This window comes from Salvelinus sp. IW2-2015, linkage group LG13 (genome assembly GCF_002910315.2).
Source record: "Salvelinus sp. IW2-2015 linkage group LG13, ASM291031v2, whole genome shotgun sequence".
Taxonomy (NCBI): Eukaryota; Metazoa; Chordata; class Actinopteri; order Salmoniformes; family Salmonidae; genus Salvelinus; species Salvelinus sp. IW2-2015.
Window position 1 is genome coordinate 17,191,026 of NC_036853.1, and position 15,880 is coordinate 17,206,905.

At 45.9% G+C, this 15,880-nt stretch overlaps 1 pseudogene; it reads left to right on the forward strand.

Annotated features, from left to right (window-relative positions):
- LOC111971405 (xenotropic and polytropic retrovirus receptor 1 homolog) overlaps window positions 1-15,880 on the forward strand; it is a 98,845-nt pseudogene that overhangs the window by 68,030 nt on the left and 14,935 nt on the right.

Sequence of the window (15,880 nt, forward strand, 5' to 3'; positions counted from 1 at the left end):
GGCAAATTACAGAGAGATCCTTGATGAAAATATGCTCCAGAGCGCACAGGACCTCAGACTGGYGTGAAGGTTCACCTTCCAACAGGACAATGACCCTAAGCACACAGCCAAGACAAAATGCAGGAGTGGCTTTGGGACAAGTCTCTGAATGTCCTTGAGTGGCCCAGCCAGAGCCCGGACTTGAACTCAATCGAACATCTCTGGAGAAACCTGAAAATAGCTGTGCAGTGATGCTCCCCATCCAACCTGACAGAGCTTGAGAGGATCTGCAGAGAAGAAATGGGAGAAACACTTCAAATACAGGTGGTCCAAGCTTGTAGTGTTATACCCAAGAGGAATGGAGGCTGTAATCGCTGCCAAAGGTGCTTCAGCAAATTACTGAGTAAAGGGTCTGAATACTTATATAAATATGATATTTACGTTTTTTATTTTTAATAAATGTGAGAAAAAAATCTAAACCTATTTTTGCTTTGTCATTATGGGGTATTGTGTGTAGATTGATGACGAGAAAAAAAACAATTTTAGAATACGGCTGTGATGTAACAAAATGTGGAGAAAGTCAAGGGGTCTGAATGCACTGTATTTTTAAATACCCAGATATTTTTCTCATTTTTCCTGTAAAACTGTAAATCGTTGACTTCCTTGCTGGCTCTGAGGAACATTTTCATCGCCTTTTACCGAACACAATCAGTCTCTCCCTGCATTCTCGCTCTCCTTGCAGGTGAATAGAGCAGGGATATCGACAGCCTACAGCCTTGGGCATCTTTTTCTTATTACCGAGAAAATAATTGAATGGCTCTCCATCTAAAGGTTTCAACTTGCATCAAAGGGTCAATTCATATGTTAGGCTAGCTAACATTTCTATTCTAACCCTACTTATGGATGGTGTGATGTATCCCTCGCTGTGACATTTAGATAGAACATCAATGATGCATCAGTACTGGTGTCAACTAGCAAGTCTGGACAGGCTAACATTGATAAGAGAGTGATCGGGATGAATAATCATTGAAAAACGAATCGGTGTTTTAGTAGCAGAGAGAGGATATAGAGAAGCACATTCTCTCAGTGTGCAGATCCTCTTTGTCGCTGTCTTTCTCAGTCCCAGCAGGCGAGGCCTGCCTCTTACACTGTGACTCTCTACTCTCAGGATCACTGTCAAATATTGCCAGCTGTTATAGACTGATGGGATGTGGTTACTATGAAGCATTAGAACTATAGCCTGTTGATCCTGTGGTGTAGACCTGTGGCTTGGGACAGCGCCCTGTGGCCCTGGTCCTCTTGGCTGCCATTGGGGAGGGGGTGGGAGCGGGGGATGCAGACAGAGGAAGGAATCCCCCGGGCAACTCACAGGGGTGTTGGGTTACTCTGTGTGGTGGATGACTGTGAGATTAAAACAACATAACACAGGAAGAGAGGTTACTGAACAGACGCCTGACCCAGCCTGGTTCAGCCAGAATCCTTAACCAAATTAAAGGTGCTCTTATTTAGAGCTGAGCCAGTGGGAAAGGAAAGATACCTAGTCAGTTGTACAACTGAATGCATCTTCCGCATTTAACCCAAACCCTCTGAATCAGAGAGGTGCAGGGTCTGCCATAATCGACGTCCACGTCTTCGGCGCCCAGGGAACAGTGGGTTAACTGCCTTGCTCAGGGGTAGAACAACAGATTTTTACCTTGTTAGCTCTGGGATTCAATCCAGCAACCTTTCGGTTACTGGCCCAACTGGCTCTAACCACTAGGCTACCTGCCGCCCTGTGCTTGTTCCTAACATTTAAATTATTTTTACACCGTGAATGACTTCCTTTGGAAAACAAGCACTTGTGTACCATCAGAGGAACGAGCGAGGCAGGGGCGTGTTGGTGAGCTTTGTGCGCTGAATAGAAACTCGGTCAATTGTGGAGGTGACCAGTGCGGGCCGCCTCCCAGACAGTCCTACTAGGTTCACTCACACACGTGWAGACATTGGATCTTCTCATGACCACCCTGTGTGGTCAACTCCCACCGCGCGTCCTAGGCTTAGATTATCCCGCGGTATGAGTCTCTTTCCCGGTGAGAGGGCCTCCCTGTCTCCCTACCCTAGGCTAAGTTAGCAGAGAAGGCATGGGCTCCACTTTATCAACCCGGGTCACCCCTCTTGGTCTATCTCTGCCCGCCAGAGGTTAGAGGTTGTTATTGATTACTGTATTGTTGGGGTTAGAGCTCGCAAGAAAGCCATTTCACTGTACTTGTGCAAGTGACATTAAACCTTAAAACTGATTGTTGTCTGAGGAGAATTAGCCTGAAGGATGTGGATGATTCCAACAGATACCTGTATTTCTCCAAAATATGCTCACATTCCTCTCGGTCTACAATTACCATATTCATGAACTGTTGCACCAAAAGCTGGTTTCCATAATGGTTTGTGTTCGTGAATTATTTCTCATATCTAAAAGCCTATCCAACTGACCATCTCTTAGAAAAAAATATATAAGCTATTGTAACCAAGACTTAAAAAGACCTGATATTGGCACAATATGGAGGGAATGTTGGAACATAAGTAACAAAATTACAGTTAACAAAAATGTACGSTTAATCCAGTGTAAACTAATGTATAGAATTTATTATACAAGACAAAATTCACAAATTCTACAGCACAACGGCAGAGTCATGTTTTAAGTGTAAATCTAACAATGACTCAATAGTCCATGCCTTCAGACAATGTTATAAAGTCCATATGTTATGGGCGAAGGTAGAAAGTTGGCTGTCAGAAGTAGTATTACAATGTAAATGTACTTTTAACCCGTCTGTCTGCATATTTCAAGACATGGCATATGAGGGTGCAGTGAGATACTCATCTTGAAAAAACGTATAGTTAAAAACTGAAAACCAACCAATCTTCCGTTGTTAACACAATGGAAATGTCAAATGCTTTATTAACTAAATGTTGATAGTGCGCAGGCAACGGAGAGAAACAAAATGGTGCAGTTTGAGGCCATGTGGCGGAGAGTGATGTGGGTGTGAGTATGTGGGTCTGGAGATGAGGGTGTGAGTATGTGGGTCTGGAGATGAGGGTGTGAGTATGTGGGTCTGGGCAGGTCTGATGTAGTTGATTTTTGCGTATGTTCTGTATTGTTTCTTTTTTATATCTCACCCAAAAAATTGAATTGTTTCTCATTGGTTACATAGTGTGTTTTTGTTGAATATTGTTATGATAAGCAGCTAATGTACCTCTTCTCTGAAAAATGACCTTTCTCTCTCTATCTCTGTCTCTCTCTGTCTCGTTCTATCTCTATCTCTGTCTCTCTCTCTCTCTATTTTCCCTCTCCAGTCACAGACGAAGACACTGTCAAGAGATACTACGCCAAGTTTGAGGAGAAGTTTTTCCAGAATTGTGAGAAAGAGCTTTTGAAGATCAACACATTCTATTCAGGTAGGCCTATTTGATGGAGCAGTGCTGCTATGCCAGTTATTCTCTCTGACTAAGTGAGACCATCCTGTTGATTGGCCCTGAGCATCTGCAGTTTTCCCACTCACAGTAGGCTAACTTCTAATGTCGTAACTGTCAGCCTGCAGTGCATTGGGAGTAGTTAGTAATTGCCTTGACGTCTTGCACATGTATACAGTTGTACATTGTGTGTCATGTAGAGTGATGAGCTTTACTTGTGTGCCAACTAAGTGACGTTTTGTCTAATGCGGGGAATTTTGATTTAAGCATGGCTGATCAAATTAGCAAAGGAGGCCTGGTTCATTTCAGGGAGGGAGTATATATGCCTCATGTAACATGAGATGTCATATACAGTACTGCTTATAAACCTTTTCTCTGAGGTATAAGGAAACATTGCTGCCCCTAGAGGCTGTTTGTAGAACTGCATTTAATGGGCTGATGCTGCCTGGCAACATGGACATTCGATATATTCTGAATCATTACTATCAAGCACATACTTTATTGGTAATAATACGAGTTAGATGGGAAGCCAACAAAGTATTCAAAAGGTGCATTCATTAGTGTCCACTTTAATTAGCCTTTTCTTAAAGCCTTTCCTTGTTTTTCTTCTCCAATAAACATCCCCTCCCATCCCCTCCCATCCCCTCCCATTGAAGCTTTGCAGGAAGCTGAAATAAACTCAGACCAGGTTGGACTGCCAAAGAGAACTGGGACTCTGACCAAAATCCTGTTGCTCCTCGCTTTTATTTCCTCTGAAAAACAATGATTTCCCATCACTGTTGCTCAATAAGGGACGGTTCTAAAATTACTTAGGGAGGGGGGGGGGGGGGGTCCAAAATGGGGGAGGAGTAAGTCACTTTTTCTTTGCTTGCGGGGAGGGTTGTGTCGTTTTTTTATTGGGTACAGGGGAGGGTATGTGTGTTTAATTTACATTTAAGTCATTTAGCAGACGCTCTTATCCAGAGCGACTTACAAATTGGTGCATTCACCTTATGATATCCAAGTGGAACAACCACTTTACAATAAGTGCATCTAACTCTTTTAAGGGGGGGGGGGGGGTTAGAAAGGATTACTTTATCCTATCCTAGGTATTCCTTAAAGGAGTGCGGGTTTCAGGTGCCTCCGGAAGGTGGTGATTACTCCGCTGACCTGGCGTCGTGAGGGAGTTTGTTCCACCATTGGGGTGCCAGAGCAGCGAACAGTTTTGACTGGGCTGAGCGGGAACTGTACTTCCTCAGAGGTAGGGAGGCGAGCAGGCCAGAGGTGGATGAACGCAGTGCCCTTGTTTGGGTGTAGGGCCTGAATCAGAGCCCTGAAGGTACGGAGGTGCCGTTCCCCTCACAAGCTCCGTAGGCAAGCCACCATGGTCTTGTAGCGGATGCGAGCTTCAACTGGAAGCCAGTGGAGAGAGCGGAGGAGCGGGGTGACGTGAGAGAACTTGGGAAGGTTGAACACCAGACGGGCTGCGCGTTCTGGATGAGTTGTTGTAGGGGTTTATAATTGCCACAGAGCAGGGAGCCCAGCCAACAGCGAGTTGCAGTAATCCAGACGGGAGAATGTGACAAGTGCCTGGATTAGGACCTGCGCCGCTTCCTGTGTGAGGCAGGGTCGTACTCTGCGAATGTTGTAGAGCATGAACCTACAGGAACGGGTCACCGCCTTGATGTTAGTTGAGAAACGACAGGGTGCTGTCCAGGATCACGCCAAGGTTCTTAGCACTCTGGGAGGAGGACACAATGGGAGTTGTGGTCAAACCGTGATGGGAGATCATGGAACGGGCAGTCCTTCCCGGGAGGAGAGCAGCTCCGTCTTGCCGAGGTTCAGCTTGAGGTGTGATTCCGTCATCCACACTGATATGTCTGCCAGACATGCAGAGATGCGATTCGCCACCTGGTTATCAGAAGGGGGAAAGGAGAAGATTAATTGTGTGTCGTCTGCATAGCAAATGATAAGGAGAAGAACCCATGTGAGGATATGACAGAGCCAAGTGACTTGGTTGTATAGCGAGAATGGAAGAGGGCCTAGAACAAGAGCCCCTGGGGGACACCAGTGGTGAGAGCACGTCGGTCAGATTCTCGCCCACGCCACCTGGTAGGAGCGACCTGTCAGGTAGGACGCAATCCACAGCGTGGGCCGCGCCGGAGATTGCCCAACTCGGAGAGGGTGGAGAGGAGATCTGATGGTTCACAGTATCAAGGCAGCCGATAGGTCTAGAAGGATGAGAGCAGAGGAGAGAGAGTTAGCTTTAGCAGTGCGGAGCGCCTCCGTGACACAGGAGAAGAGCAGTCTCAGTTGAATGACTAGTCTTGAAACCTGACTGATTGGATCAAGAAGGTCATTCTGAAGAGAGATGCACGGAGAGCTGGCCAAGGACGGCACGTTCAAGGAGTTTTGGAGAGAAAAAGAAAGAACGGATACTGGTCTGTAGTTGTTGGACATCGGAGGATCGAGTGTAGTTTTTTTAGAAGGGGTGCAACTCTCGCCTCTCTTGAAGACGGAAGGACGTAGCCAGCGGTCAAGGATGAGTTGATGAGCGAGGTGAGGTAAGGGAGAAGGTCTCCGGAAATGGTCTGGAGAAGAGAGGAGGGGAATAGGGTTCAAGCGGGCAGGTTTGTTGGGCGGCCGCCGTCACTAGACGCGAGATTTCATCTGGAGAGAGAGGGGAGAAGAGGTCAAAGCACAGGGTAGGGCAGTGTGAGGCAGAACCAGCGGTGTCGTTTGACTTAGCAAATGAGATCGGATGTGTCGACCTTCTTTCCAAAATGGTTGACGAAGTCATCCGCAGAGAGGGAGGAGGGGGAGGAGGGGAGGAGGTTCAGGAGGGAGGAGAAGGTGGCAAAGAGCTTCCTAGGGTTAGAGGCAGATGCTTGGAATTTAGAGTGGTAAGAAGTGGCTTTAGCAGCAGAGACAGAAGAGGAGAATGTAGAGAGGAGGGAGTGAAAGGATGCCAGGTCCGCAGGGAGGCGAGTTTTCCTCCATTTCCGCTCGGCTGCCCGGAGCCCTGTTCTGTGAGCTCGCAATGATCGTCGAGCCACGGAGCAGAGGGGAGGACCGAGCCGGCCTGGAGGATAGGGGACATAGAGAGTCAACGGATGCAGAAAGGGAGGAGAGGAGGGTTGAGGGAGGCGAATCAGGAGATAGGTTGGAGAAGGTTTGAGCAGAGGAAGAGATGATAGGATGGAAGAGGAGAAGTAGCGGGGGAGAGAGAGCGAAGGTTGGGACGGGCGCGATACCATCCGAGTAGGGGCAGTGTGGGAAGTGTTGGATGAGAGCGAGAGGGAAAAGGATACAAGGTAGTGGTCGGAGACTTGGAGGGGAGTTGCAATGAGATTAGTGGAAGAACAGCATCTAGTAAAGATGAGGTCAAGCGTATTGCCTGCCTTGTGAGTAGGGGGGGAAGGTTGAGAAGGGGAGGTCAAAAAGAGGAGAGGAGTGGAAAGAAGGAGGCAGAGAGGAATGAGTCAAAGGTAGACGTGGGGAGGTTAAAGTCACCCAGAAKTGTGAGAGGTGAGCCATCCTCAGGAAAGGAACTTATCAAGGCGTCAAGCTCATTGATGAACTCTCCAAGGGAACCTGAAGGGCGATAAATGATAAGGATGTTAAGCTTGAAAGGGCTGTGTTGTTTCCTGGTTTACATTCACCGTTTTGCAGTTTTTCCTATTTTTCCTGTCTTAGCCAAATTTCCCATTTGTCTCCCCTATCGAACCTGTGCTACACGTAGCCTGCGCTCTTGTCATTCGTACTTCACCGCCAGTTCATTGCCAGTGGTGTAGCCAATGTTATATTCAGTAAGCAAGAGTGATTCTTCTCCTWATTTTTTACAAATTGCTCAACCAAATATTGTTATTGGGGCTCGCATTGGGCTAGGCTAGTTCAAGAGAAATAAGGAGAGCGAGAGGCTACTCAGGCCATTTATTCTGTGATGCCAGTGGAGAATTGTGAAAGAAGGGAACAGTGAAGACAGAAAGAGATGTAGGCTAATTTAGAAGTTAGGCAAATTCATGTCGCCCTATTAATCCATAATTCATATACTAGCCTCTCCAGATGGAGAGTTGACCGCATGTTTTTACAGTAACAGAGCTGTATATTTGACTTTGAGAAAGAAAATTCACAGTGGAATCGTATTGAGTATCGTTATATTAAGCTGGCATTTGTATCGAAGTCAAAATAATGTTATTGCGACAACATTTAGTTTGTGATCTAAGGTTAGCTATTGACTAGCCCATTGGGGTAGCCTAAACAAATGCAGTTAGATAGGCAACCCCATATTTCAGCCATCTATAGGCTAGCCACTTTGCTACATCAGTTAGGCTACGGGAGAATGCTCATTGCTAAAATAGCACACCTGCCTGATAATACACTATGAACCATGTATAGTCTTTGGTGAAAGAGACTGCCGTAAAAATACTACTTTTTGCTAAAATGTTTTTGTGCTTATTTCTGGGAGGAACATTAGCACGTGTGTGGCGCTCGCAGACCTCGAAATTGGTCTTAAATGGCATTCCAAGTTGCAATAAAAACGTCTTAAAAAGTCCTAAATGTAACTTTCTGATTCATACAGTTATCGCGCGTTCTCCTGTAGCAGGCATTAAAAAAAACACAGACCGGACAAGTTGGTACGCAATGGATTATGGTCATTGTAGGTAATTACCACGTTTTTTTGGCTAAAGTAGTGATCATCACTATGTAGAATATTGGCCTGTTGAGAACTACAACTCCCTACTACATCACACATTTCGGCCATGATATGATTTATCTATAGAGAAACTGCGCAATAAAAAAAAATATATGTAATTCAAATGTAGGCCGTCATTGTTAATAAGAATGTGTTCCTAACTGACTTGCCCTGTTAAAATAAAGGTTACAAATAATTGAACCACTGTTGGTCCCAAAATGTTTTTATGAAAGATGTTGAARCAAATGTTCAGCTAATCGCTCAGCACTACCCCATAGTAATTTGCGAACAGTCCCTAAGCATATCCAGCAGACGTCTGAGTAAGTCAAGGCTAGACACCAGGCATTATTATAATTGAATGCAGTCTGGCTCGATGTAGGCTATAATGAAATCTTTAGGGAAGGTTGTTTTCAGCAGTGTTGGGTCTTATTAGCAGTCATGTAACCCAGCCATTCACTTCACACATGACTCCAGATTGCAGCATCATAATCCTCCTAGCCGGATGTTGAGATGAAACAAGCAATTACTGAATCTTGCTGGATAGACAGCGTTATCTCCCTCTTTTCATGTCGTGTTCAATGTGTGAGTTTTACATAAGAGACTCCTCTTCTCCGCGGAGAGCTGTGGCAAGCAACTTCCCTCTTCTGAAAGGGGTCATCGACCCCCTCAATTTCACTGCTCCATGATGATTTAACTCTATTCCAAGGAGAAAAACCGAAGCACAACACAGTCTCTGTAAAAAGCTGTTACTATACCTAAAATATTTGTATGTATCCTCAAATATAGACTCTAGAGACAATATTTTACCTGTYGCTTTTCCTGGCAAAGTTCAGACATTAAAGCCTCTTTTAGTCTCTTCGACCTGCATACATATCTACCACCTTTGTTTGTAAACACATCTAATCAGGCTTCATTTCTTCCTACTTAGGTAAAGTATGTGAGTCTGGACTTTCTCACGCCTCATGTTATGTCATGACTTGATCCATGCAGAGCAGATAGGAGGCCCTCTGGACAGTGTAGACAGTGACATAATCTACTGTTATTCTGTGAGGGATTACTCTAATTTTAGCAATCAAAAGAACAACTATTCAGACATTCCTGTGAAATCCAGAGGCTGTGTGTGCAACTGAGCGGTAAAGTAACCATTGAACCCACTGCACCTAATGTAACACCCCTGTCCTCACTGACCGTGGGCAACATGAGACGGTGCTAGGCCACTACCATCGCTTTGACCAGGTGGTCTAGTTATGAATCAGGATTGAGGAGGTCTATTCCAAAAGCATCTGTCTTCAGCCTTTGCCTATGAATAGGATGTGTGGTGGGCTGCAGAGTGCAGACCGGGSCTGAGGGGACAGTGGAGGATATGTGTCAGAGCTGGGCTCGAGGAGTCCAGTCCAGGAATGTGGTCGTGGGAACGGGACTGGGGTGCAGTGAGGCTGGGTGAGGCCAAGGCGAGGTGGGGAGAATGTGGGCCATGCTCCATATCCACTCAGGTTCCWCCCTGCTGTCTCCCTCAGGAGGGAAATTAACATTGTTCTGACCCTGGTAATGGGCTTGCTGAGGGCTGCATTTACATGTCTAAAGAACTTAATACTCCCCTTCCGCTTCCRCGTAATGGAGAGGAGTGTTTACCTCTAGCTGGACTTCCTGCAGGGCTGTTGAGAGTTCTATCTTGGGCACACTGCAGCCATGACATTGTTGCTCACTCAGTTGTTTTCCATATTTTTCCTCCTGCAGAGAAACTTGCTGAAGCACAGAGGCGTTTCGCCACCCTGCAGAATGAGCTGCAATCGTCTCTGGATGCGCAGCGTGAGAGCAATGCACCAGGCCTCCGCAAACGCAAGACGGTGTTCCACCTGTCCCAGGAGGAGCGCTGCAAACACCGCAATATCAAGGACCTGCAGCTGGCCTTCTCCGAGTTCTACCTCAGCCTCATCCTGCTGCAGAACTACCAAGTTAGTACCATTAACCCTAAACCCTACACACTACCCCCAGATACTACKTCRGCCTCATCCTGCTGCAGAACTACCAAGTAAGTACCCTTAAACGTAAACCCTACACACTACCCCCAGATACTACCTCCGCCTCATCCTGCTGCAGAACTACCAAGTAAGTACCCTTAAACGTAAACCCTACACACTAACCCTAGATCAGGGGTAGACGACTAGATTCAGCCGCGGGTTGATTTTTGTTGGAGCTTCGGGGGATTGTAATAACTATAATACTTTGTACACTGCAAATTGACCACAACTAAGCCCAAAAAGAGATTGTATTTAAAAATAACAATAATTTKATACCTTGATTACATTGAGACAAGATCACATAATGTATGTCTCTTTTTTTATTAGTAGAAATACTTGGGAACAGWTTACATAAATAAATAAATAAATATCTTAATTACTGTTGATGGAAAGTATTTTGGACCAAAAACTAAAATTCTCAAAAAACTCTGGGGGGCTCCAAAAAAATGGCAAACACCTGCCATAGATACTACCTCAGCCTCATCCTGCTGCAGAACTACCAAGTTAGTACCCTTAACTCTAAACCTTGCACACTACCCCTAGATACTAGCTCCGCCTCATCCTGCTGCATAACTACCAAGTGAGACCCAGTCAGCCTGTCTCCACACCCTCTCATCTTTCTGTTTGATGCTGCTATAAGCATAACATGTCTTTCTACAGCTCACTCTCTCTCTATCCATCTCTATCCATCTCTCTTTATTGGTGTCAATTTCATTCTCTGTTTCTCTCTTTATCTCAGCAGAATAACCGTTCAGTCATTGTCTCCTGTTGATGTTTCTCTGCAGCTCTTGCTCAATTCAATTCCCTAACCCTAACCCCAGGATTGGTCTTTCTCCCAGAATCTGAACTTCACAGGTTTCCGTAAAATTCTGAAGAAGCATGATAAGATCCTGGAGACCCCCCGCGGGGCTGACTGGCGTGTGGCCCATGTGGAGGTGGCCCCTTTCTACACCTGTAAGAAGATCACCCAGCTCATCTCTGAGACAGAGGTACGTATGGAACCGAAGCCCATGGCTGTGGAGGTCTAGGCATTGTTGAGGTTAACTATTTTCCAACAATGTTTACTCTGTCAGCTATTTTAGCTAGGTACAATCAGGAAATTATGAATGGCCAAATTTCGCATTCTAGCGTAGTCTGATCCTGGTCTTTGACTCTCATTGAATATGTTGTATTGCATTCTAACCGTTTCATGACGGTTAGAATGCAACCAACCAAGCTATTTTTTTTATTTTTTTTTGCGTTGTTCGTAACTTGTTTGTACATAATGTTGCTGCTACCGTCTCTTATGACCGAAAAGAGCTTCTGGACATCAGAACTGCAATTACGCACCTCAGATTAGACGAAGAGTTGGTCTTCAATGAGTCGGACAGGAGGGATATACAACAGACACCTGACCAGGCCCAGATCCTCGTCATTCGCTGGAGAAGGAAACTGAGATTTCGCGGAAAAAGGTCAGGGTGCCTTGTGAGGATCAGGAAACGAGTGGCTAATCTGCCTTTGCCTTCCGTCCTGCTAGCTAATGTTCAATCGCTGGAAAATAAATGTGACAAACTGAAAGCACGTATATCCTACCAACGGGACATTAAAAAGAGTAATATCTTATGTTTCACTGAGTCGTGGCTGAGCGACAACATTAAGAACATACAGCTGGCAGGTTATAAACTTTATCAGCAGGATATAACAGCAGCCACTGGTAAGACACGGGGCAGGGGCCTATGTTTATATACGTAAACAACAGCTGGTGCACGATATCTAAGGAAGTCTCAAGGTTTTGCTCACCTGAGGTAGAGAATTTCATGATAAGCTGWAGACCACACAATATACCTAGAGAGTTTTCATCTGTATTTTTCGTAGCTGTCTACAGACCAATGCTGATTCTAAAACCGCACTCAAWGAGCTGTATACCACCATAAGCAAACAGGAAAARGCTCATCCAGAGGCAGCGCTCCTAGTGGCCAGGGACTTTGGAAAGTTTTACCTCATTTCTATCCGCACGTTAAATGTGCAACTAGAGGGGAAAAAATTCTAGACCACCTTTACTCCACACACAGAGACGCGTACAAAGCTCTTCCCCGCCCTCCATTTGGCAAACCTGACCATAATTCTATCCTGATTCCTGCTTACAAGCAAAAATTTAAGCAGGAAGCACCAGTGACTCGGGCCAATAAAAAAGTGGTCAGATGAAGCAGATGCTAAATTACAGGACTGTTTTGCTAGTACAGACTGGAATATGTTCCGGGTTCTTCCGATGGCATTGAGGAGTACACCACATCAGTCACTGGCTTTATCAGTAAGTGCATCGAGGACGTCGTCGCCACAGTGACTGTACGTACATACCCCAACCAGAAACCATCGATTACAGGCAACATTCGCACTGAGAGCTGCCACTTTCAAGGAGCGGGACTCTAACCTGGAAGCTAATAAGAAATCCCGCTATGCCCTCCGACGAAGCATCAAACAGGCAAAGCGCCAATACAGGACTAAGATCGAATCGTACTACACCGGCTCCGATGCTTGTCGGATGTGGCAGGGCTTGCAAACTATTACAGACTACAAAGGGAAGCACAGCTGAGAGCTGCCCAGTGACACGAGCCTACCAGACGAGCTCAATAACTTCTATGCTCGCTTCGAGGCAAGTAACACTGAAACGTGCATGAGAGCATCAGCTGTTCCGCAGACCACCATAGTCCCTGTGCCCAAGAACACTAAGGTAACCTGCCTAAATGACTACCAACCCGTAGCYCTCACGTCTGTAGGCATGAAATGCTTTGAAAGGCTGGTCATGGCTTACATAAACACCATTATCCCAGTAACCTTAGACCCACTCCAATTTGCATACTGCACCAACAGATCCACAGATGATGCAATCTCTATTACTCCACACTGCCCTTTCACACCTGGACAAAAGGAACACCTATGTGAGAATGTTATTCATTGACTACAGCTCAGCGTTCAACACCATAGTGCTCTCAAAGCTCATCACCATAGTGCTCTCAAAGCTCATCACCTGGGACTAAACACCTCCCTCTGCAACTGGATCCTGGACTTCCTGATGGGCCGCCCCCAGGTGGTAAGGGTAGGTAACAACACATCTGCCACGCTGATCCTCAACACGCGGGCCCCTCAGGGGTGCGTGCTCAGTCCCCTCCTGTACTCCCTGTTCACTCATGACTGCACGGCCAAGCACGACTCCAACACCATCATTAAGTTTGCTGATGACGCAACAGTGGTAGGCCTGATCAACGACAACAATGAGACAGCCTATAGGGAGGAGGTCAGAGACCTGAACGTTTGGTGCAAGGACAACAAACTCTCCCTCAACGTGATCAAGACAAATGAGATGATTGTGGACTACAGGAAAAGGAGGACCGAGCACGCCCCCATTCTCATCGACGGGGCTGTAGTGGAGCAGTTTGAGAGCTTCAAGTTCCTTGGTGTACACATCACCAACAAACTAACATGGTCCAAGCACACCAAGACAGTCGTGAAGAGGGCATAACAAAACCTAATCCCCCTCAGGAGACTGACAAGATTTGGCATGTGTCCTCAGATCCTCAAAGGTTTTACAGCTGCACCATCGAGAGCATCCTGACGGGTTGCATCACTGCCTGGTATGGCAACTGCTCGGCCTCCGACCTCAAGGCACTACAGAGGGTAGTGCGTACGGCCCAGTTCATCACCGGGGCCAAGCTTCCTACCATCCAGGACCTCTATACCAGGCGGTGTCAGCGGAAGGCCCTAAAAATTGTCAAAAACTCCAGCCACCCTAGTCATAGACTGTTCTCTCTGCTACCACACGGCAAGCGGTACCGGAGGGCCAAGTCTAGGTCCAAGAGGCTTCTACCCCCAAGCCATAAGACTCCTGAACAGCTAATCAAATGGCTACCCAGACTATTTGCATTGCCACCCTCTCTTACATTTCACTGTAAGGTCTACTACACCTGTTGTATTCGGTGCATGACAAATAAAATTTGATTTGATTTTGATTTGAGTAATAGACCTCCCTTTGACATGTTTTTGTTGTGTGTTTGTCAGGCTCTGGTGACCACAGAGCTGGAGGGAGGGGACCGTCAGAAAGCCATGAAGAGGCTGAGAGTGCCTCCACTGGGGGCAGCACAGGTGAGAGAGTGACTGCACCATAGATTTATTAGAATGGGAAAGGGGGATAACAAGTCAGTATAGAGTGTATTTTAGTTAGTGGACCATTAACCAATCACTTTTAGATCTTTCCCGCCATAATTCCAGCTCGTGTCAGCTTCTCATCAACATTAACGTTGTATGACAGTTCGAAACACTTCCCACTCTTCATCTCTTTCCTGCTGTGTGTGTATATATATGTGAATGTGTGTGTGTGTGTGTGTGTGTGTGTGTGTGTGTATGTATGTGAAACACACACTCTATTTATCCCCACGGTATTGATCCTGTAAGAGGCTCTCCAAACTAGGCCGGACAAATGACTTTTTCCACAGGGGATGAGAAAATGCATCCCCATCACATATCCCTCAGATTTATAGCTGTATTAATATCAATGTCATGCCCAGCCTGAATTGTACTAGATCAAAATGGCTTGTCCAGATTCCCCGTGGGCACCTTTATATGACTTGTATTTTTAGCACACACCAAAGTACTTGATGATAACACACTTTAATATACTCTTTCTATACCGTGCATTGAATTGACTGCAGCACAACCGGAAAAAGGTTTCTGCATCCCTGGATAAGTGTGTCTATCTGTCAAGCTAAATGAATTAGTAAATGCCWAGTGCAGTTCTCCAGCTGTGTGCCTGACATTGCAGTGGAGCCTAGAAGACTAGCAGTCATGCAGGTGTAGTAACTGGTAATTGCTCATCTCTGTCATTCTCTGCTCCTTCCTGCAGCCTGCTCTAGCCTGGACTACCTTCCGCGTTGGCCTCTACTGTGGGGTCTTCATAGTCCTCGCTATCTCCTTCCTCCTCACTGGTACGTTCACACACAACCATGCTATTAAGGCCTTTTTACTGGGGGTTAGCTAACAGATACAGAGGAAATGAGGCTTACAATTTAGACTTGGCATTAGGGGGAACTCAAGTTAGTTTTGCATACTGTATTGTAGCTTCAGATATTTGAAGGAGAATGACATGATCGAATTGCTATTATTCTTTTTCAGGTGCTGTACTCATCCGGTATGAGAACGTGTGGCCTCTGGTGCGTATCTACCGCGGTGGCTTCCTGCTGATTGAATTCCTCTTCCTGTTGGGCATTAACACCTACGGCTGGCGCCAGGCGGGGGTCAACCACGTGCTCATCTTCGAGTTGAACCCTCGCAGCAACCTCTCCCACCAGCACCTGTTTGAGGTAAGGGAGAACCAGGGGATGCACAAGGACAATGAGAAAGAACCCAGTCAGACAGTAGTGAAAATAATGGAGAGAAGAAATCATCRTGTGTGACCACCAGAGCGAGAATGCGCTGAATAATGGAAATAAAAAACGGTCAAATCAAATCAAWTTTTTTTTGTCACATACACATGGTTAGCAGATGTTAATGCGAGTGTAGCGAAATGCTTGTGCTTCTAGTTCCGACAATACAGTAATAACCAACGAGTAATCTAACCTAACAATTCCACAACTACTACCTTATACACACAAGTGTAAAGGGATAAAGAATATGTACATAAAGATATATGAATGAGTGATGGTACAGAACGGCATAGGCAAGATGCAGTAGATGGTATAGCGAACAGTATATACATATGAGATGAGTAATGTAGGGTATATAAACATAA